Genomic DNA, 20,689 nt, shown 5'->3' with positions numbered 1-20,689 from the left:
TGACATGTTAGACACACAGAAGCTGGAGAGCCTGACTCTGGTGATGCCAGCAGGCAGCTGGGCCATTTAATTTCCCAACTATGGTGGAATAGGCCAAATGGGCAGGACACGGACAGTGGGGAGGTGGAGTGTGCCACTGGGGACTCTTTGTCTCTGCTGACCGCGAGGAGAATGCAGTGTCAGAGGCCAGGCTCTTGCTCCTAAAATGCACAGCGGCCTTCAAGAGACAGCACCCCATCCCCCATGGGTTCCCGACGGAGAAGCAGGCAGCTGGGGCCTTTCTGGGGCAGAGCTCAGGGCGGCCTGCCTCCTCCCACCAGAAGAGTCTCAGAGACCTTCGCCCGTCTGCTCAGGCTAAACCTACCTCAGGGGGACTCATAGGCACTGAATCCGGGCTGGGCGCCCAGCCGCCAGGAGCAAACGTGGAATCAGATATGTGAGCCGCCCTGGGCCCTGTTGTTCCCAGGGTCCGGGAAAAGCTAACAAGTCCTTCTCAAAGTAGTAGCTGTTTTCACCGAGGTGGGGGGACGGTGGGGCAGGGGTCCCTCCCAGCCCCATATCCTCCCCACTCGGCACAGACCTAGTGTCTGTCCCCTGGCCTGGGCTGCCCTTCTCAACCACACCTTCCCTGGAGGAGCAGACGGGTCTGGTCTGGTTTTCTGCATTTCTTCAAAACCACAGCATCAGGGATCTCAAAATGAGCAGATCGTTAAGAAATGATTTTTCAATTCCTACCTCACTGTTTAGAAACTTGCAGTGCTAATGGTAAAATATTTCCCCAGATGCCATTACCAGTAAAGCCAACCCTAGGACCCAGCACCACGCGACCTGGACAGGGGCTCTGCACGGCCGTCAAGCCCCACGGTGGGCCCCAGCCCACTGCCCACCGCACACACGGCTGGTGGGCTGTGGCACGCAGACGAACCTGTGAAAAGGCCTATGGCTATCATTCACACGGAGGTCCTGTTTCTTGATGCATGCGTCCACGGAGAAATGCGGACCTGGTGAATCCCCTAGCGGCTGTCGTCCCTGGGCCTGACCCAGCCCCCCACTGCCACACAGGCCTCCCCCACCCAGGGTACGTTAAGAGCAACGAATCCCAATCTGTGAACAGCAAAGTCAGAGAGCCCCATTTCCTCTGGAAGAAGAGCCCCAGCACCCCCCAGCTCATCACCAAGGCTTAGACACAGGCAGCGTATGGGACAGACGCTCGCACTCCTGCTGGCTGGGCCCAACCCCCCCAGAGGCCCTCTCTTTCCCCATCTTGAGTCCTCAAACAAAACCCAATCCTTCCTGCTTCTTAGCACTTAATGGTATTCAAAGCCCCTGTTTGCTTCTGCTGTGAAAAGAAAACCGGTTTTCTATTCTACTCTGGAAGTGACCTCTGGAAGGCTTTCCTGAAGCTGTCGCCCGCATCTCAGGGAGTCGGACACGTGGGTCCCACCGCCCCCGCCAGGATCCGGGACACTGGGCTTGGCACTCAGGCATCAGGACTGTGCCAGGCCCGGGGACACAGAACTGTGAAGATGTTCCAGTCCTCACTCCGTGAGGCCCCAAGGACAGGACCAGCGCTGGCCGAGCGCCCTTCATCTGTCCGCTTGCTCTGAGGTCAGACCCGCGGCTGTCTCATCCAGACGAGGAAACCAGAGACGCTAAGGATCTCTGCCAAGGCCCACAGCTGGGAAGAGGTGAGGCCGGGCCACCCTCCTGTCTTCCCATGCAGGGCTCTGTGGGGCGCCCAGGGCTAAGCAAGGCCTCCAGGCATGGAAGGGGTGGCGTGTTTGGGGGCACAGGGCCTTCCAGGTCTCAGGTGATGGGAGGCCCTGATGCCAACCCCGGGGGAAGTCACTGGCCAGGGAGAGGTGCTGGTCATCGCTAGGAGGCAGAGCCCTCCAGTCCCAGAGGCAGCCCTGACAAAGAGGCTGTTCCCTGACTAGCCCCTCGGCTCGATGGTGGGGTCCTCAGGCTCCTGGGTGGCCCCAGGCCAGAGCAGGTGCCACTCCCTTGATTGCAGGAAGCAGCTGAGAAAGGGGTGCCCGCTCGCCTTATCCCAGTGTCCCTTATGGCCCTGTGGGCGCTTTTCACCAGAAACCCCCCACACCCCCGAGGGAGCCCAAGCAGCCGAGGGACCCTCAGCATTGGACCAGGAGGGACAGGGTCAGGGGCATCCCCTGTTAACTGTGCTTGAATTATAACTATTTATCGGTACTGTTGGTTTTTGTCCCTCCAGGTCAGGGGTTGGTTCTCTGCCCTGCTGTAGCACGGACACCTCTGCTTTCCGCTTCTGCCTACACACCCCTTCCAGAATAAGGGCTTACGGGTGTAAAGTGGAGTAAATAGAAAAACCAGTGAAATCGACAGCACAGAAACGCAGCAAACTGCTTCGAGAATCAGCCTGCAGCATTGTAGGCTGGGCCTCCGTGTTCCTGCTTCACGCCATGAGGTCAGGCAGGCCTGGCGACCACCCCAGTGCTGAGGGGGCCACAGGCGTAATATTCCAAGACGATGTGCAACGCCAGGACACGTACGGAAGCGCCCATGCCGCCCTCAGGGGACAAGATCACAGGCACCGCTCAGGCCTCAGCAGCCTGCTCATGACAAGGAAAGGCCATCCACGTCCACACAAGGCTCCTTCACAGCCCTCCTGCCTCCCTCCGTGCCGGCCGGGCCTCTGAGCTGGGGGCCAGGACCCCGAGCAGAGCACTTCTGGCTGGGACTGGCATCAGATGGTGGACAGGGAGTGGTGCTCCTGGACCCCAGCCACACCTGGGCCTGGACCCAAGCGGAGCCACCATGACACTTGGGGCCTGCAAAGTGCTGGGTCCCCCAGATGGCCCCCGGCTCAGAGACCACAGCCCCTTGGAAGCTCCCACCTGAATCACTCCTCGTCCTGGTGCCCCTCCTTCCCTGGGCTCCTCGCTCTTGCCCTCCAACCCCTGTTGCTGATGGCGTCCTGACATCCTAGTCTCCAGCTGACTGTGGGTCCTGAGAACAAAGCCCGTGTCTTCACTGCAGCCTGACACATGGTGCCCAGGCTACGTCTGACTCACCATAGGTCTTTGGTACGATATGGTTGGAAGGACAGAGGTTGGATGGGTGGATGGTGGATGGACAGGTGGAAGGATGGGGACTGGGGGGTGGGGGGTGGATGGGTGGATAGTGGCTCCCGTTTAACTTTCTTGGTGCTAATCGATTGCTCCTCATTTTCTATTTCTTCAGGTGCTAACATTGGACCATTTTCAAAGTTAGCTCCCAACATTTAAAGATTGACAGTTAGAAAAACCCAAATTTTTGGCTTTTCTTTGAAAAATAAAAGGAAGCTCTAGCAACACGGGTCCTGCGTTCTCACAAAGCAAGACCTCAGTCCACTCCCACCCTGGTCAGAGCACAAGCTCTCGGGTCTGCCACGATCCCCAGAAGGGCACGGATTCCCGGTCCTCGGCCACGTGTGTGTGCGCCAAGCTGCTGGTGTGGCTCACGCTCTGGGCGTGGCAAGTGCCCACGTGGGACTTCGTCACAAGGGAGGTCATCCTGATAGCAACCCAGGGACCTGCCTCCACTTGTAAACTTGCCTGGAGAGACCCAAGGGGCTGAATCTTTAAGGACTTAACCCATCTGTCTGTAGAATGGGCACAGCAGCCCGTCTGCCCTCCTAGAGCTCTGGGAGCCTAACCCAGGTACTGATGCTCACGAAGCCTGGTCAGGAGCTTCTGCCAGCATTTCTGCCACTTCCAGATCCCACGCACACAGCAGCAGGGAGCCCCTTCTCCTAGTCCTGCAAAGACGGTCACGCACATCTCAGGAACCCCTGGGAGTGAATTCGAATGAAGCCAGAAGGTCTTGGCCTGCCCTCATTTCTTAAAACGTCTTGTTTTGAAAGATGTGAGACTTTTGGATGCACAGGGGGACCTGGGGTCCAAGCAAGAAGCATGTCCTACCCCCCACTGGTGACGTCAGGAGAACAGAGAGCCACATGGCACAGACGCACCATGGTAGGTCTGCACACGTGTGTGTGTTGATGTTGATGAGGACCAGAAAGAACAGAGACCACCCGGACTGCAGGAAACACGTCCAGTGCCCACACGTGTGTTTTGCTGACTCCAGAATGACGCACGGATGGGGAAAGTGCCCCTGACATCGGTCCGTCCCCTCTAGAAGTAGATCTGAAAGACCCCAACCTGCTCTTGTGCCCTGGGGAGAATCTCTCCCTGGCTGTTTGGCTCGAGGGTCACTGTCGCCAAAAGAAGGCAGCATCCTGGGCCCGCGGACAATGCCCTAGGGTGCTGGGCACCACAGCAATGTCCTCTTGGACGCTGCAGGTTGCAGTGGGAGGGACAGAGCCGGCGCTCCAGACACAGCGGCCCCGGGTCGTGTGTAGGCGTCTCCACTGTTTGGGTGAAAGCTCACTGTTTTTCTCTACAGACTGCGAGTTTCTAAATAATTCTCTCTAAACAGTGATAACTCAGGCATCGCTGAGGGACTGTGCTGAGATGCGAGGTCCCAGCCGCTGCTGCTGGAGCCCCAGGAACACGGTGTTTGTTAACCCCGGCGGGGGGGGCCTCTGCCTCAGGGGCCGCCGTGGTTTCTTAGGCACACGGGCCCGACTGGAGGGTCAAGCACCAGCCATCCACTGGGGCCACACTCAACTCTGACTCAGTCACCAGGAGGCCATGGAGAACAAGGCACATGCAGTGCCTGCCTCTACAGGCACCAGCAAAACAAGGGTAGACATCAAATGGATGGGGCTTTCTAGCTGTCATTCATTCATTCAACAAACACAGAGGACCAGTGCCCTTCCTGCCTCAGCCTGTGGCAAGAACACAGGTGAGAAAGACCGGCCCGGCTTGCCACCTGGCGAAGATTTCACAAGAGGCATCTGTGCCCCTGTGTGGACAGCCATCAGCAGGTGGCTCCTCGACCTGGGGTCCAGCAGTCAGGATGTTCCAGAAGCAGCTAATGGTTTTTATGGCGGATCAACTAGAGACAGAGGACGGGCACCAAAGGCTCTGGGTCAGGCCCATGTCCCGCATGTAACCAAGCTTGGCTGGAAATCTCATCACACTTCTGCACGACGGGCTCAGAAACAGGGCCTGGGAGCCAAGGGGAGAGGGAGTCACCTCTAAGGGCCCATCTCCTGAGACTCAGATTCTGGATCTTTTTTTTTTTTTTTTTAAGATTTTATTTATTTATTTGACAGAGATCACAAGTAGGCAGAGAGACAGGCAGAGAGAGGGAAGCAGGCTCCCCGCTGAGCAGAGAGCCCAATGCGGGGCTTGATCCCAAGATCAAGATCACGACCCGAGCCGAAGGCAGAGGCTTTAACCCACTGAGTCACCCAGGCGCCCCTCAGATTCTGGATCTTTCTTCAAGGAGTTCATGCTGGCAGCCAGGTCCGGGCTTCCGGCTCTAGGTCAGGCTGAGGGGGGCCAGCGGTGGCGCGGAGAAAGCCCGCCAGCAGCAACTCATCCGAGGTTCAGCCAGGGACAGCATGGCCTCCCAGCAGGCCAGCCGGAGACAGTGGGCAAGCACATTCGCCCCCCGGCCCGGACTCCTCGGGTGGGACGCCTGAGGTGCACAGAACTCCCCAGCCTGGTCTGTCTTCACCTCTTCCAAGAAATCCCTGGGACTCCTCTCCCTGCACACCAGTCAGGGCTCCTTGGCTCTCATGCTCGTTTGCAGAGTGGTTGGTCTGAGCCCCTTAGGAACAGAGGTTAAGGTTCACTGTCTCTCAGCCCACGGCCAGGGCTTCTCCTGGGGGAACACAGGTCTCTGGAGGCCCACGCTGCCCAGTGCTCTCCCCACAGTGCAGGGGGCCTTCCCAGCTGTCATGGGAGTTTCCTGGACTCCAGACTGGCCGCATGTCCACACCCACAGGCCTCACTGCCCTCTCTGAGGGAGCACCGAAGGGGCCCAGGGGGGCTATGTGGACGTCGGTGCCCCGGCACATCTGAGCCGTGAGAGGCCAAGTCTGGCAGCCGTAGGCCTCTCCCTGGGGTGCTGGAACACGCGGGCCATGTCTGGCACCTCCAAGGCCCCTGGGACTCCATGCCTGGCACAGTGCAGGGAAACACCCAGCTCCTGCCATGATGCAGCAGGTGGAGGGAAGGCCCAGTGCTGGGACCCTCAGTTCTCTGGAGCTCAGCACAGAGAGGCATGAGGCTGCCGGGCTCTGTAGCCAGGAAGAGGGTCGAAATCCATCACACGCCTGCAGGGTGACCACAGGCCAAGCTGAGCCTCAGTTTCTCCATCTGTAAAATGACGCCATAGAGAGAAGCAAGCTCACAGGCACAGTATCTGGCAGAGGGCACGGCTACCTCATGGTGTGCCAAGGCTCCTCCAGTGGGGGTGGGTCCTGAGTCATCTCCTGCCCCCAGACAACCCCTCCTTCTCCGACGGCTGGAGCACAGTGACCCCAGGTGGCCGGCTCCTCCCGGCTAGTGGCTGTGGAAGATGGACAGCAGACCCAGAACACTCAGAATGCCCAGTCTACTGTGCAGAGCACTGGGTGATCTCCCGTTTGGGGCTATTAAAAGTAAAGCTGTTGGGAGCCCTGAGGGCTCCATGGTTAAGTGTCTGCCTTCAGCTCAGGTCATGATCCCAGGGTCCTGAGATCGAGTCCGCCGTCGGGGCCCCTGCTCAGTGGGGAGCCTGCTTCTCCCTCTGCCCTCTGCAACTTCCCCCGCTTGTGCTCTCCCTCTCTAAAATAAATAAAAGAAATCTTTAAAAAAAAAAAAAAGAAAAGAAAAGAAAAGAAAAAGGAGAAAACTAACGCGCAGGTGTTTGTACGGCCTTCTGCCACCACTGCTCTGGGACAAATGCCCGAGAGCGCCGCTCCTGGGTCACATGGCCGGCAGTGCAGGCCTGGTTTTCCAGGCTGTACCATCTGACATTTCCCGGAGCCATGACCCCGCTTCTCCGTATCCCCGCCAGCTCGCAGGGCCCTGCCTGCCGCTTCTCCCGGCGACCAGACAAGTGTGGTGGCTGGCGTCCTGTGCACAAACTCCCGTCTCCTTAGACGCTGGTGGTCGGAGCATCTGTTCTTGCGTGTGTTCCCGTCTTCAGGGAAGGGTCTCCCCTGGCCTTCTGTCCAATTTCTCAGCAGGCGGTTTCGTTCTGCGTTGCTGACTTGGGGAAGTCTTCGAGTACTCCCGACACCCAACCTCATCTAGGCCGGTGGCTGGCAAGCGTGTCTTCCCTCCTCACAGGGCCCTTCAAGAAGCAAATGCCTGCCCTATGAGGAGGTTAGCTGACCTCTTTTCCTTTCACAGATCACAGCCCTGATATCGAGGAACTCTGCTGCTCAGTCCTAGGGCCCAAAGATCTTCCCCTCCCAGTTTCACAGTCCTATGCTAAGTCTGTGATCCATTTTGAGTTAAATTCTGAATAAGATGGGAGATTTCCGTCGAGGCCTGCATTGAAAACCTACCCTCCCCCACTGCGTCCTCTCGTGTGGCTCCTCTGTGGATCCCCCCGGGGCCGTGCGCCTGCACCAACCCACCTCCCCCCCATACTATCTCATATTGTGCCATGTTGTTTTCATGCTCCCAGGCTCTGAACCCTCCCATATCAGCTTTAGCATAAGCCTGAGCTTATCTACGTCAATCTGAAACACTGCTGAGATCTTGCAAGCAATTGCATTAAACCCACAGCTCAATCTGGGGACAAGTGACATCTTTACCATGCGGAGTCTTCTAACTCACGGACACGGTACATTTCTCCGTTTACTTGGGGTTCTCTGACTTGTTTCCTCAGCGTTTTGTAATTTTCACCCCATGCATCTTGCAAACGTAGAGTCTGGACCTAAGCTTTTCGCTCAATTTAGAGGGACCGTAACGACATCGCGTTTTTCATCTCAGTTTGCACAAGGTCGTTGTTTGTATATGGGAACAGGTGATTTTGGCAAGCTGACCTTCCGTTCTTGATCGGACTGAACCTCCCATCAGTGTCCTTAGGATCTCGCCTGCACAGAACTCTTAAAGAAACCCCCATCGAATCTCCCGCAATATGGGAGCTCCCAGCACATCCCAGGAAACGCACTGTTGTTACTGGAGCCCCGGCAGGGCCGCGCCTTCCATTTCGCCTCTGGCTCGCTTTAACTGGACACAGTGGTGAACTCAGGGGTGCCTGACGGCAACACAACGGAAGGTCCTGTAATGACCCTAAGGCTGGAAAACGCAGTCACAGCTTCTGTGCGTGGAGGGCAGCACCCCCACATCACAAGGACCACATGGATGGACATCAGGGTGCTGTGTGCGTTTACGTACACTGTCTCCTTCATACCCCATGGCAGGCCCTGCGATGTTGCCACACGGCCCCCAGACGGCAGACAGGGGCGCAGATCTGGTATGTCGTCTGCCCACAGACACACATGCAGGTAAGTCCAGACACAGGGCGGCCATGGTCAAGTTCACGCTGGGCCCAGCAAGGCCCGGGACCCTGGATCTCAGGAGCTGCAGCTCCCCCCAAACTCAACCTCACGCTACCTTTCTAAGAGGAGTTTCAGTGTTTCTGGACGGGTGGTGCACAAATACCCAAACTGGGAAAGTCTAATGTTCATGAACTTTTCCGGTTCTGCAAATCCAAGTGCTGAGGGGCAGTGTGGCAGGTGGAGAAGGCATCAGAAGACCATTGCTTCCTTCCTAGATTCTAACAACGGCTATAAAATTACTGAAAAGAACAGCAAAACACTCCCCGAACTGAGCCACTTGCAGAATCATCATTATTTCCACACAATTAAACCTTGTTCTCTGCGAAAGCATCACTTGGAAATGGGCCTGTTCTCGGCCTGGACCCCTGAACCCGCAATGAGCCACATAAAATTGATTACGAGTTAATTGCTCCATGAGACGCTTAGCTTCGAGCTACAGGCCGTCATAGCCCTAGGTAATTAAGAACAAGCCATGTTAAACAAATGAAATTAAAACCAAGACAAATGCTTCAGTGGGCCACCGGCCCCCTGGTAAGAGGAAGGGGGTTCAAATCAGGAAGGTCCATCAGCTAAGCTCACCGTCACACAGGAGTGGGGTGGCCTGGCAGATCTGAGCCCGTGATGCTTCCCAACAGGGCAAGTGTTTCTAAGTTAACCGCTAACACGTTTCGTCGTATGTTCACTGAGTTGCACAGTAGGTGATTTCTGGCCGGCTGCAGACACCACCTACCCTGTCCCTCTTTAAACAGACCCGGGCACTACAGACCCGTAGTGTGATGGGTAAGCGTCTGCTGACCGGGACACAGCACACCCAGATGATGTCCAGACAGCCAGCCAAACGTTCTCTCCAGGCTGTGGGGTGCTTCTGGAGGAGATGAACACCTGAGCCAGAGGGCTGAGGGGAGATGGCCGCCCCGAGGCAGGTTGGCCCTGTCCCATCCATTGAGGGTCTAGAGGGGACAAAACAGGGAGCAGGGGAGTGGGCTCTCTGTGTGAGCTGGGACATTGCCTCCTCCTGTCCCTGGAGCACACCCAGCCAGGCTCCCGGGTCTCAGGCCCTCAGACTTGGCCGGACCACACGGCCGGCCCGGCTGGGTCTCAGCCTCCTCAACCATGCACACTGGCTCCTGTAATAGATGCCTCTTGTATACCTGCGTCCCACTGGCCCCGTCTCTCCAAGAACCCATACGCCCCTGCGGCCAGACACTCACCAGCTACTGAAAACAAGATGTCACTGAGCACGGAGTATTTTTTAATATTGGCTGACTAAACATAAACACTAACATTTTTTATAAACTATTGAATTGAAAGATTACAATTGTTCTGGAAACATGGCATTGAGATTTTTCTTAAGAGATTTATTTCTTTATTTTAGAAAAAGCAGCGTGCGGGGGGGGAGGGGCAGAGGGAGAGCAAGAGAGAGAGAGAGAGGAGCAGACTCCCCACTGAGCACAGAGACCAGAGCCTAAATCTAGAGTCAGATGCTTAACTGGCTAAACCACCCAGACACCTCTCACTTAGAGGTTCTATATCTGCACTGATTTTTTTTGCGCTTTGCTTGAAAACGGTCTCTGTCCCGATATCTAGTGGCCTAAGGGTTCTACATCTCCGGGCAACCCACCCAGGTAAGACCCCCTCTCACACTGGAGGTCATTCTAAGAGAAAAGGCTGGGAAAGGTGACAGCAACTGTAAACACATCTCCAGCCACTCAGACCCAAATATGAATCTGAAGCTGAAACTGGGGACTCTGACCCTGTGTGAGTGGCCCCTGGAGGGCCTGCACCCTGGGGTCCGAGTTTCCTGCTAGAAGACCCCGGCCCGCAGAAAGGCAGGATCGAGGTCACTCTCTCCTCCCCCATACCTGGTCCCCTCCGACCACCTGGACTGTCCCTGGTGGTCAGACCAGAAACGAGCCTCCTGATGCTCCACTTTGCAGGTCTTGGGTGAAACATTCCCTGGTCCCCCAAGAGGCCTTCCCTAGCTGCTGTGTCTGGCAGAGACCCTCCCCCACTCTAGAACGATGCAGAATCACATACTGAGGAGCAAGTATGCGGGGAGTGAGCTTCTGCGTTCTGAGACACAGGGAGCACTCCCGAAGCTCGCGAAAGCCATGTCATCTGCCAAAGTCACACAGCCAGCAAACAGCAAGGCCAGGCCCGAGCCCAAGGTTGTCCCAAGTGGCTCTCCCTAGACACCTCTGGCTCCCCTGCCTGACTCAGCCTCCACTTACCAGCAAAACGGTCTCCAGCACTGCTGCCTCTCAGAGCATAACCCAAGCCCTCCACCTTCTAACTAGAAGCTTTCCTGGGCTCCTTCCCTTTTGGTGCTGAAACTCTTGCAGGCCTGGAATTTGAGGGCTTCTCAAGGGCAGGAGCCAAAGCTCTACCACCCAGCTCATGACCCCTCACAGCACCCTGCCCAGGACAGAGCACACGGCCACGCTCAGGGAACGTGGCAGCCCTGATGTTCACACCCTGCCCCAGAGCAGAGAAGAGCCCTCTGGGCCTGGCCAGACACTGGCGCAGGGTCCCTGCGAGAGTTTCATGAGATCACGCAGATCAAGGGCTCTCCAGGTCCACAGCGGGGAGGAAACCCCGGTCCACAGACTTGTGTGAGTCCCCGGGCAAAACCAGCTCTGGAGACAGTGATGTCTTCCAGCCCCACAACCAGTCTTTAGAAAACTTTCTTTTCTAAAAGGTCGGGGAGAGGCGCCTGGGGGCTCAGTCGGTGAAGTGTCTGCCTTCAGCTCAGGTCATGGTCCCAGGGTCCTGGGATGGAGCCCCGCGTTGGGCTCCCTGCTCGGCGGGAAGCCTGCTTCTCCCTCTGCCTCTGGCCCCCACCCACCTTGTGCTCTTTCTCTTTCAAATAAATAAATAAAATCTTTAAAAAAAAAAAAAAAGGCCAGGAAAGTTCAGGGGAACCTGGGTGGATAAGGAATGAATGAAGGAGTGAGAGACGGAGGGACGACCAGAGGAGCTCACCTGGCGCCCTCCCTCAGTGACAGGGGCCAGCCTCCTCTATGAGAGGGCTTCATGCCAACAGCCTCACAGTAGGGGCGCAGGCAGGGTCAGAGACCGCGCTGCGGGCAGGAGTGGAAATGGGGATTTAGCAGCTGACGGGTGGAGGTCACTCTTCGCCACGGCGGCTCCTGGAGTCAAAGCACCCCATCTCTGTTTCACCAAGTCCCAGCAACTGCTGCTCTTCCCGAAGGACAAGGCCGGCCAGCTGTTGCCGCACAGGACGCAGCTCAGGGAGGCTGGGCCTTCAGGAGCCCCGTGGACAGCACGCAGGGCCCTGCCAGCTAAGTTCCAGGGGACCCTGGCTCCCTTCCACTTCTGGGGGGCTCACATGCTCAGGGCGCGATCCGCAGGCACCCTGGATAGCACCAACCCCGCAGGGGGACCGTCCAGGAGGCCGGATCCAGCGTAGGAAGGAGTGCGCCCCGTTCAGAAATGTGAGCCGGCCCTTGGCAGCTCTGGGCGTGACCGGCGAGCAGAGCCACGCCACCCCGAACATGCGTGCCAAACGTGGAGTGATCACAGGGACGTGCGCGGATGAAACCTCCGCCTCTCACATTGAAATATTTACGGCCCAGCCATCTGACAGAGGAGGCCCGCTTCGGGAATCCAGGGTGGGAGAGTGGGAGGGAGGACAGAGGGAGGACGGAGCGGCGCGGAGAGGGAACGGGAGTGCGGGGGCCGCGAGCTTCGTCACGCTCTTCCCTCCCCGGCTGCTCACGTCTGTGATTCCCCACCATAAAAGAACTTGTAAAAATAGTACCTTGCAGTCATTTCTACTAACAGAGAGTCACTAGAACGGCTTGCACAACGCCCCAGAGTAAGGAGTTCTCTGGTAGTAAAGGACACACATGCCTCACATGCCCACACACATGCGAACGCACACACCACAGGCACACAGACAACACACGCGTGTACACACACGCAGATCTGGGACGTCCGTGCGCCCCTTCTCAGCAGGGCAGACCTGAAACCCCCACACATGTGCTCCCCCTACCACTGGTGGGCTCCCCACAACAGACACCTGAACGTGCCTTCCTGGATGCCCCTAGGGGCTGCTAAATCCTGGGCCGACCCCTTCAGAGGCTCCTGGGACCCCCATCCAGATGCTGGGCCAGCAGCAGCTCCCCCCAAAGAAAGCCGCCACCCCCTGGGGTCTCCAGGCCCATACAACCCCTCAGAGGGGGCTTCTGAAAATGCGGCCCCAGCCATCCAGAGAGCAGACGGCGTCTTGACACAGACCCCCACCCGTGGGGCGGTTTGGGTGAGCAGACGGAGGGCCAGCTCCATGCGGAGGGCAGAGTCCACACGATGGCTGTCTGGGAAGACTCAGCTGCGTGTATGCTCTTAAACCAAAACAAAATCCCTGGTGAGTCAAGCCTTCAATCGCTGAAAGAAAAACAAGCGGCAAACTGGGAAGGTTCTAGAAAAGATCACAATGTGTTTACTTACGGTCCTGACGTCTGGGAGGCGTTCTGTAGAACGCCAGGAGCCATAAAGGAAGGAGGGTCAGCCTGCTAACATGAAGGACAGCTTGCCCGTGGACGGGTGACACGAAAGTGCTGTGGCCCACTCCATGGAAGAGCAATGCGTCAGTCTTCAAGACAGAGGGACAGGACCCCTGCCCTCACGGGGAAAAGCCCTGAGGACACTAGCCAAACATGAAAGGACACGCACAGGGACCCCACACACAAGAGGACCTGGATTCGTCAGACTCACAGACACAGAGAGCAGATGGCGGGGCCGGGGCTGGGGAGCGGGCGGGGATCTGTGTGGACAGGGTCTCTGTGGGGCGGGGGGGGGGGGGGGGGAGGAATGGAACGTTCTGGAGCCAGACAGGGTAGACAGTGCCCCTGAACTGGACATTGAGAAATGGTTAAAGTGGTAAATTTCTGAGTTGTACATGTTTTACCACAATAAAAGAATTATGGAAAAAAATTTTTTTAAACTTCCACATGACAAAAGAATTTCATAGACAAACGGAAGAGTCCAATCACAAAAAAACTGCTCTACAGCTAATCATCAAAGGCCTGATTTTGTCAGTTGACCAATAACCCAGGCAAACCAGTCGAAAAAACAACAAGCACAGGATCAATCGGGCGATTTCCAGAGAACGCAGAAACCAAGTAACTGGTGGACAGAAGCGCAGGTCCTTCACCCTGATGGGTGCCCTGCTCAGGGGCCACATGGGGCTCCGGTGTGAAGACTCTAGATTTCAGGACGGCAGAGCATGAAAGGGAGATGGGGGGGCCTCCCAAGCCCAGGGTCCATGCCCAGAAACGACCCTGACCTCGAGCTGCCATTTCCCAGCAGATGTTGGGGTGAGCAGGAAGGGCGGGAAGGGCCAGCGCGAGCGCCACACACAGCACAGGGCCATTGGAAAGTGGGGCCGTCTCTCCCGAGGCACCTTCCAAAGTGAGAAGGGGATGCCCTTTGACCCCAGGGCGCTGACACCTGAAAGGAATAAGGCAGGACCATGGGGGGCCAATGCAACACCCTGTGTGGGAAGAATGCCCCTGAAAGTGTCTGCACGGGGGATGGCCGCACGGGCCCCCCGGGTTATCGTCTGCACCTCTTGGCACTTAAGACAATGGGGGCCTCCCATGGAGCCCATGGCTCCTGCCCGAATTCAGCACTTGCCATGGCAAGTCCGTCCTTTCTTCGTCCACACTGTTCCCACTACTCCAACGCCCTCCCCCCTCTCCTCTGCCTGTCCTTGAAGACCGACTCAAAGGTCGCTGGGTCTAGTAAGTGAGCTCCCCTAAAGGACGGGGAGGATGGGGTCCACTCCTCCTCTGTGACCCCATGTGTTGGGCAGATGGCCGTGGGACAGCCACAGCTCAGAAAAGGACTGTTCACTGTGTGAGTACCCGTCCCCACTAGAGGAGTCTCGCAGGAGATACAGCTGTGTCTCGGGGGCCTGACACCCGCACGGACATGCCCTCCACAGGCACTCATCAGCGAGCACCAGGTCTTGGTTTGAGTACCAGGTTTTGGTTTATTCACCAGCTGTGGAACCCCGGGCAAGCAAGGTGCCCCTCAGCCCACCACTTACTTGCACGGCTGTGTGGGTCAGGAGGGACCCAGAGCTGCCAGCCACCCACTGGGCTCTGACACAGGGCCCAGCATTACCCGAATGACGCTGCAGGGTCCCTCTCGGCTTTTTCACTCTGCATGAACCCAGGGCGTGTGCCAGGCTCTCTCAGGAAGACCAGGGATGCCCCAGAGAACCCATGAAACCTTGGACCATTCACCTGCCTCCTCTGGGCCCCATTTTCCTGGCTGACAAATGGGAGCAGGGACACCGGCCATGCCCCCATGGAGTCCTCATGGAGATGGGGACAAGTGTGGGGGATCACAGTCCTCCTCCCGGGCCACCCGCCCTTCACCCTGGCCTCTCCCTACAACCCCCCGACCCCAGCCAGCTGGCAGGCAAATCACCTAACTTTAGTGGCCACAGCTCAAGAATGGAGGGGAGCCAGGACCTGAGGCACCCACCAGGTCTGGAAGCCAGTGGGACCGCTCACCACCAGGGGGCATCTTGCCGCGCATCCTTTCAGGACTCGCTTCCTGCCCCTGAGCAACTGGGCCGTCCTACCCCCTCCCTGGGCCTCCATATAATGGGCACGGGCAGCAGAAAGATCTTGGGCGCCCAAACCAACTATCTTTGGGAGCCTGTGGGGCAGCATCAACAGGGGAGATGATTAGGTGCGGGAACATGGGGAACGGCTGAGTCTGTGGCACCCTGGGCATGGCCCCTCTTGATTCTAGACGTCTTAAAGCATCATGGCACCAAACCACCGAGACCACAGACAGGCAGGATCCACGGCAAGCCGCTAGATGTCCACACTGGACAACAGAGCCCCGAGGCTCTCCCACCGATCCCATAATCAGATGGGCCGGGCTCTGCGACCCGGATCCCCAGGAATACGGGCCCTGGACGCCCCTCCCCAGCTAAGACGCCACAGAAAACTGAAACTGCACCTTGTTCGACTTCTGACCACACGACTTGATCCTGGGCACTTTTTACCTGACTGTCCCTTTTCCTGGGCGGGGGGGTCACTGAGCTGGGTGGTGCCAGCGCGCGGGAAGTGGGTCAGCCCAGTGCAGCCCAGTCCTCACTTCTCCCTATCCTCACTGGGGGCCTGTGAGCGCCAGCTGACGCTCTCTGTGCCCAGCAGCCCAGCACCATCAGCAGCAAAGCCAGTCTGCCGTGTTTTTTGTTTTGTTTTGTTTTTGTTTTTTTAGATTTTATTTATTTATTTGACAGCAAGAGAGGGAACACAAGCAGTGGGAGTGAGAGAGGAGGAAGCAGGCTTCCCTCCAGGCAGGGTGCCCAATGCGGGGCTCCATCCCAGGACCCTGGGGCCACGACCCAAGCCAAAGGCAGATGCCCAACCACTGAGCCACCCAGGCGCCCCCGTCTGCCTTGTTCTAACACGACGGTGCCCATGAGGCCTGAGGTCCGGGGACCAGCTCAGAACACGTCATGTGATGCAAGCTCCAGCTCCCAGCTTCGCATGGAATGCGGCTCCCGTGCCCCGGAAGTTAGCAGCCTCGAGGTCTCCTGCCCAGAACAGGAGGCTGTGTGCAACACGAACACGAAACCCGTTGCTTGTTTGACCATTAACCTCCTCTTAAGAGGAGGCCCTGCATTCCCCAAAATGCTAATTTTGTGTTTTCGTGTTGCCTCAAAGAGAAGCCGCGAGGCCTGCGCCAGAGCCAGGAGGGAGCGAAGGGGCCGAAGCAGCGGGGGGAGCAAAGGCTGCATGTGAATCCAGCAGACGGCGTGTTTTTCCCATCACCTGGGGGCCCCAGCCAATCTGGGGAAAAACAGACTGCTGGAGATGCGCGGGCGGGCGGCAGAGCCGGTGGCAGATACCAGGAGACAGCTGCTCGGGCCAGCGGTGCGGCGCTCCCGCCAGAGCCTTTTTTAATTAGAGCTGCAGAGAGTGGGGCTGCTGCCAGGAAGGCCACCCCAGGGTGAGATGCCCTCGCCCGCCCGTCTGGCAGCTCCGGTAATGAGGCCCCAGCCGAGGGCCCAAAGCACAGCGCTGCCTGCATGGCCCAAACCGCACACACGGAGCCTCCTCATTACCGCGCTCTGGACTCCCAGGGGCACGGCGATGCTCGTCTCCGGGCACCTGAAGCGCAGCAAGTCGGAAAAGGACCCAACTGAACCCAGCTGCTCCCTGCTCCCTCTCTCAGTCTGGGGTGCACCCTCGGGGCCAGGCCACGGTTCTCGGATGGCCCAGGGCCTAGAGGACACTGCAGGCTTCCTTCTGAGGCTCTTTGGGTCCCTAAGCAGGGTGCCCCTGGCAACCCCAGGAAAGACAGGAGATCCGCAACTGCTCACAGTAGCTCGCACCGCTACTGCAGTGCGCCCCTGGCACCCTCACCTGGAAGAACTCCACACAGCAGAGGGGTGACGGAGGGGCAGGAAGACACCTGCTCCAGTCCCAGCCAGGACACCTGCTGCGTGGCTCAGAGGGAGTGGCAAGGGGCCGGCCCAGGGCACAAGGGGCTCCAGCTCCAGCTAGCACGTCTACTGTGACCTGGAGCGAGGGACAATGGGGAAGGGCCCTCCCCTCACTGAGCCTCAAAACCCTCTTCTGTACTCCGATGTTAAGGGATGAGCAGGCCTTCCACATGCCTTTCTGCAGTGTCCTGAGGCCCAGAGCGGCCAGTGTACCTACCTTAGGCCCAGGATGGACCCAAGAACGAGCTCATGGAGTGGCCTCAGACTAAACACTGAGAGGAGTGAGGCCTGGCTATGGGGTCCGTGTGGGGGTCTAGGCCAGCCTCAGAGGGGCAAAGTGGTATCCAGGGAGAAGCCCAATGACACAGCCTGCCCTCCACCCCACAGAAGAGCTACCAAAAAGAGGAGGAAGAGGAGGATGAAGACTATGATGGTGAGGAGGGGAAGAGGGAGGGTGGTGGTGATAAAGGTGATGATGATGGGGATGATGGTGATGATGATGATGGGGATGGTGGTGATGATGGGGATGGGGATGATGGTGGTGATGGGGATGATTCTGGTGATGATGGGGATAATGGAGATGATGGTGGTGGTGATGATGATGGTGATGATGGGGATGATGGTGATGATGATGATAGGGATGATGGTGATGATGATGGGGATGATGGGGATAATGATGAGGATGATGGTGATGATGAGGATAAGGATGATGATGGTGATGATGAGGATGGTGATGGTGATGATGGAGATGAGGGGGATGATGATAATGGGGATGATAAGGATAGGGATGATGGTGGTGGTGATAATGGGGATGGGGATGGTAATGAAAGTGGTGATGGTGATGATGGCTTTGATGATGATGGGGATGGTGATGATGGTGGTGATAATGGGGATGGTGGGATGGGGACAATGTTATACCCATAAACATTACTATACTCGCTCTTCACTGTAACCCTCAAAGTAGGTTTTATGACTCTCATTTGACACTTGAGGAAACTGAGTCCCAAAGAACGTCATTACACACCCTAATGACATGATTCAATGGTCTCCTTCCAAAAGACCTTTTAACACACATTCAATTTTGTAGCATGTGTGTGTGTGAGTGTGTGTTTGTGTGTACAGGGAAGTGTGTGTGTGTTTGCATACGGGTACTGGTGTGTGTGTGTGTGTGTGTGTGTGTGTGTGTGAGAGAGAGAGAGAGTTTGGGTGTGTATGTGTTTAACACATCTCTGGCCTGACACGGTGTGTTCGGGGGTCTCCTGGTCCTCCCTGTGGCTGCCCAGACCCGGCAAGCCAGAGACAACTCCCAGCATTCCCAGTTCACCCCAGGACACCTGGGCACCTCCTGACGACCATCTCTGGATCACCTGCTTTCCCGTGTTCCCTCCTCCTGCAGGAGCACATGACCTGTCGTTACAGGAGTGGGGGACGGAGAACACAGGTTTTGGAGCCCCAGGGACTCCTGCAGGAACCCTGGCTCTGCTATGACAGTCAGTGTGGCCTCCGGCAGCAGACACACCCTTGTTACAGACAGAGGGGAAATGGCTAGAGAAAGCCTCCAGCAACGTTCACCTGAGTGGGGGCGGGGGGTGCTGTCCTAGGAGAGAGAACAAGGATGTTCGGAGGGTGAGCAGCCCTCCCCCACAGCTCCATTGCACTACCTTCTGCTGAACAAAGAAGCTCACACAAACCCCTTACCCCTCGACTCGCGGGAGCACCCCCACACAAACTGAAGAAGAGATGCCGCGTGACCTGACCAGGGCAAGACCACCCTGCCTGTGGCCACGGGGTCACCTGTCTCCCATCTGAGCTTGCCGGGGGGGGGGGCTTTAAGCACAAAGACGCTCACCATAGTAGCGGAGCAGAGGGCTGTTTCCACCACCCCCGCGGGAGGCAGCTCTGAGTTGAGGCGTGCCAGGCACTCTGCGAACCTGGAAAGAATGTGCCCCAAACCACAGCCCGGGCTGCCGAGCCCGGCTTCTAGTAAACTGGAAAAAGCAAAGAACTTGGATGCTGTGCAGAGGACATCCAGTGAAAGGTCAAGAGACGTTGTCTCCGGCCCGCTCCCTCTGGAGTCCACTTCCTGAACCATCCGCCTGTTTCTTCAGAGGCTTCGGCCAGAAAAAGGTTCCCCTCGGGGTTTCAAAATGGAAAGTGAGTTTTCCTGCGGCAGAAAAACACTCTTCCCGAGCCCGCCTCGCCAAGAGGAATTTCCAATCTGACCATCTGCTTCCTGTACTTCTAGTCCACCTGGCTCTTAGATCCAGAAAAGTCCGAGGCAGTGGGAACCATGGGACTCTGGAAACTCGGGGCCAAGGGCACAGGACCCGTGCACAAACTCTTCCTGGACACAGGCAGCCAAGACGGCCAGAGAGAGCGCTCAGATCTGCTTGTCCCCAGGCCTCACCAGCCCTGCACCCGCTTCTGCCCGGAACCCCTGCCTGGAAGCTGGGGACGAGCTCCGAAAGGGTGTGAAGGCCATGCCACAAACACAGCTGCCACGGAGGGGACACATGGCCCCCACGGAAGGGCAGGCTCAAAGCTCAGTAGGGCCAGAAGGGCAGCGGAGTCTGGGGGCTCTTTGGAAAGGCACACGTGGAAGGAGGACATGCCCTAAAGGCCACTCCTAGGTGTGTGCCCCAGAGGCTCCAATACCCACACCCTGAGGTGTGCGGCCAAGACTCCAAAAGTGGGAGTGGCCCAAGTGTCCCTCAACTGGTAAGTGGATAAGTGGGTATACCCTGCACAACGGGAGACCCCCTACCCTCACACAGGAAAGCAGCACCGCCAGACCACGGGGGCACAGAGGGCGCTGCTCACAGAGCTGTAAGCCACACATGGGAGCTCAGGTGGAGGCTGCCGAGGAGCCCGTTCCCCGTCTCCCTCCTCTGAGCACAGTATCCCGGCAGCCAGGCCAGGCCCGTGGTTCCGGCCAGCACACATCTCTGGTGGCAACACAGGATGTCTCCAAACCACAGCCGGAGGAGCCTGGGCCTCCATGAACATGCAGGCCCCACGCCTCACCTGCTCTGTTGACAGTGGCCTCGTCTGTCAGAACGCAGGCTCTGAAGAGGGGCGTGGCTGCTAAGCTCCGTGATGCCGGGGTTACAGGGCTTGGTTAGCCTCCCCTGTGGCTCTGGCAACAGGAAGGGAAGCTCCCACGGCCCCAAATCACTGTGCCCCGAACTCCCTCCCTGCACTCAGGGTTGGGCCTGATCTGGGGGAGCGCCCAGCCTGCTGGCTGGCAGGAATGGGACAGGACCTGCCATGTACAGGTGCACATTACAGGCCCGCTCTGAGATCAAAGTCCAACTGCACTGCTGGGCGGCTGTGTCCTCTTGTCTACCCAGAGGGGCGCCTCCTCCCCCAGGCTGGCACCAAAGTACACATCTCCCGGACCCCAGTGGACCCAGGCACGACCCACAGCCATCCGTCCCCTGACCACCGAAACCCAGTGAAGAAAGGACAGAGGTCTGTGTGGCCACTGCAGGGAGCCTCTGACCTCCTGGCTGAGGGTGAGGAGTCTGTCTGCAGAAAGGGACCTGCAGAGGGACCCAGGGACGAGTCAGGGTCCTGGGACCACCTCCATACAGCTCACGACTTCCCTCTGGACCCCTGGCACCTTTGGGTTTCGATCCATGTGAGTGCATCACCTACTCAGAAGTCAGGTCTAAATCTGGACAGAATTACTGACGTTCACTTTCAAGTTCATAAAGATACAACTCTTGAGTCATCTGTTCCCACCTGGTGACAGAGACCATAAC

General features: G+C 57.6%; 1 protein-coding gene across 4 annotated transcripts in view; it reads right to left on the bottom strand.

Annotated features, from left to right (window-relative positions):
• LOC111145841 (protein kinase cAMP-dependent type I regulatory subunit beta) overlaps nt 1–20,689 on the bottom strand; it is a 79,585-nt gene that overhangs the window by 32,759 nt on the left and 26,137 nt on the right. The gene's annotated exons all lie outside the window — the stretch shown is intronic.

The sequence above is a fragment of the Enhydra lutris genome, unplaced genomic scaffold (assembly GCF_002288905.1).
Source record: "Enhydra lutris kenyoni isolate GAN:26980312 unplaced genomic scaffold, ASM228890v2 scaffoldscaffold13, whole genome shotgun sequence".
NCBI classification, from domain to species: Eukaryota; Metazoa; Chordata; class Mammalia; order Carnivora; family Mustelidae; genus Enhydra; species Enhydra lutris.
The sequence above is the reverse complement of the archived record's forward strand: the minus strand, read 5'-3'. Positions and strand labels throughout refer to the sequence as shown.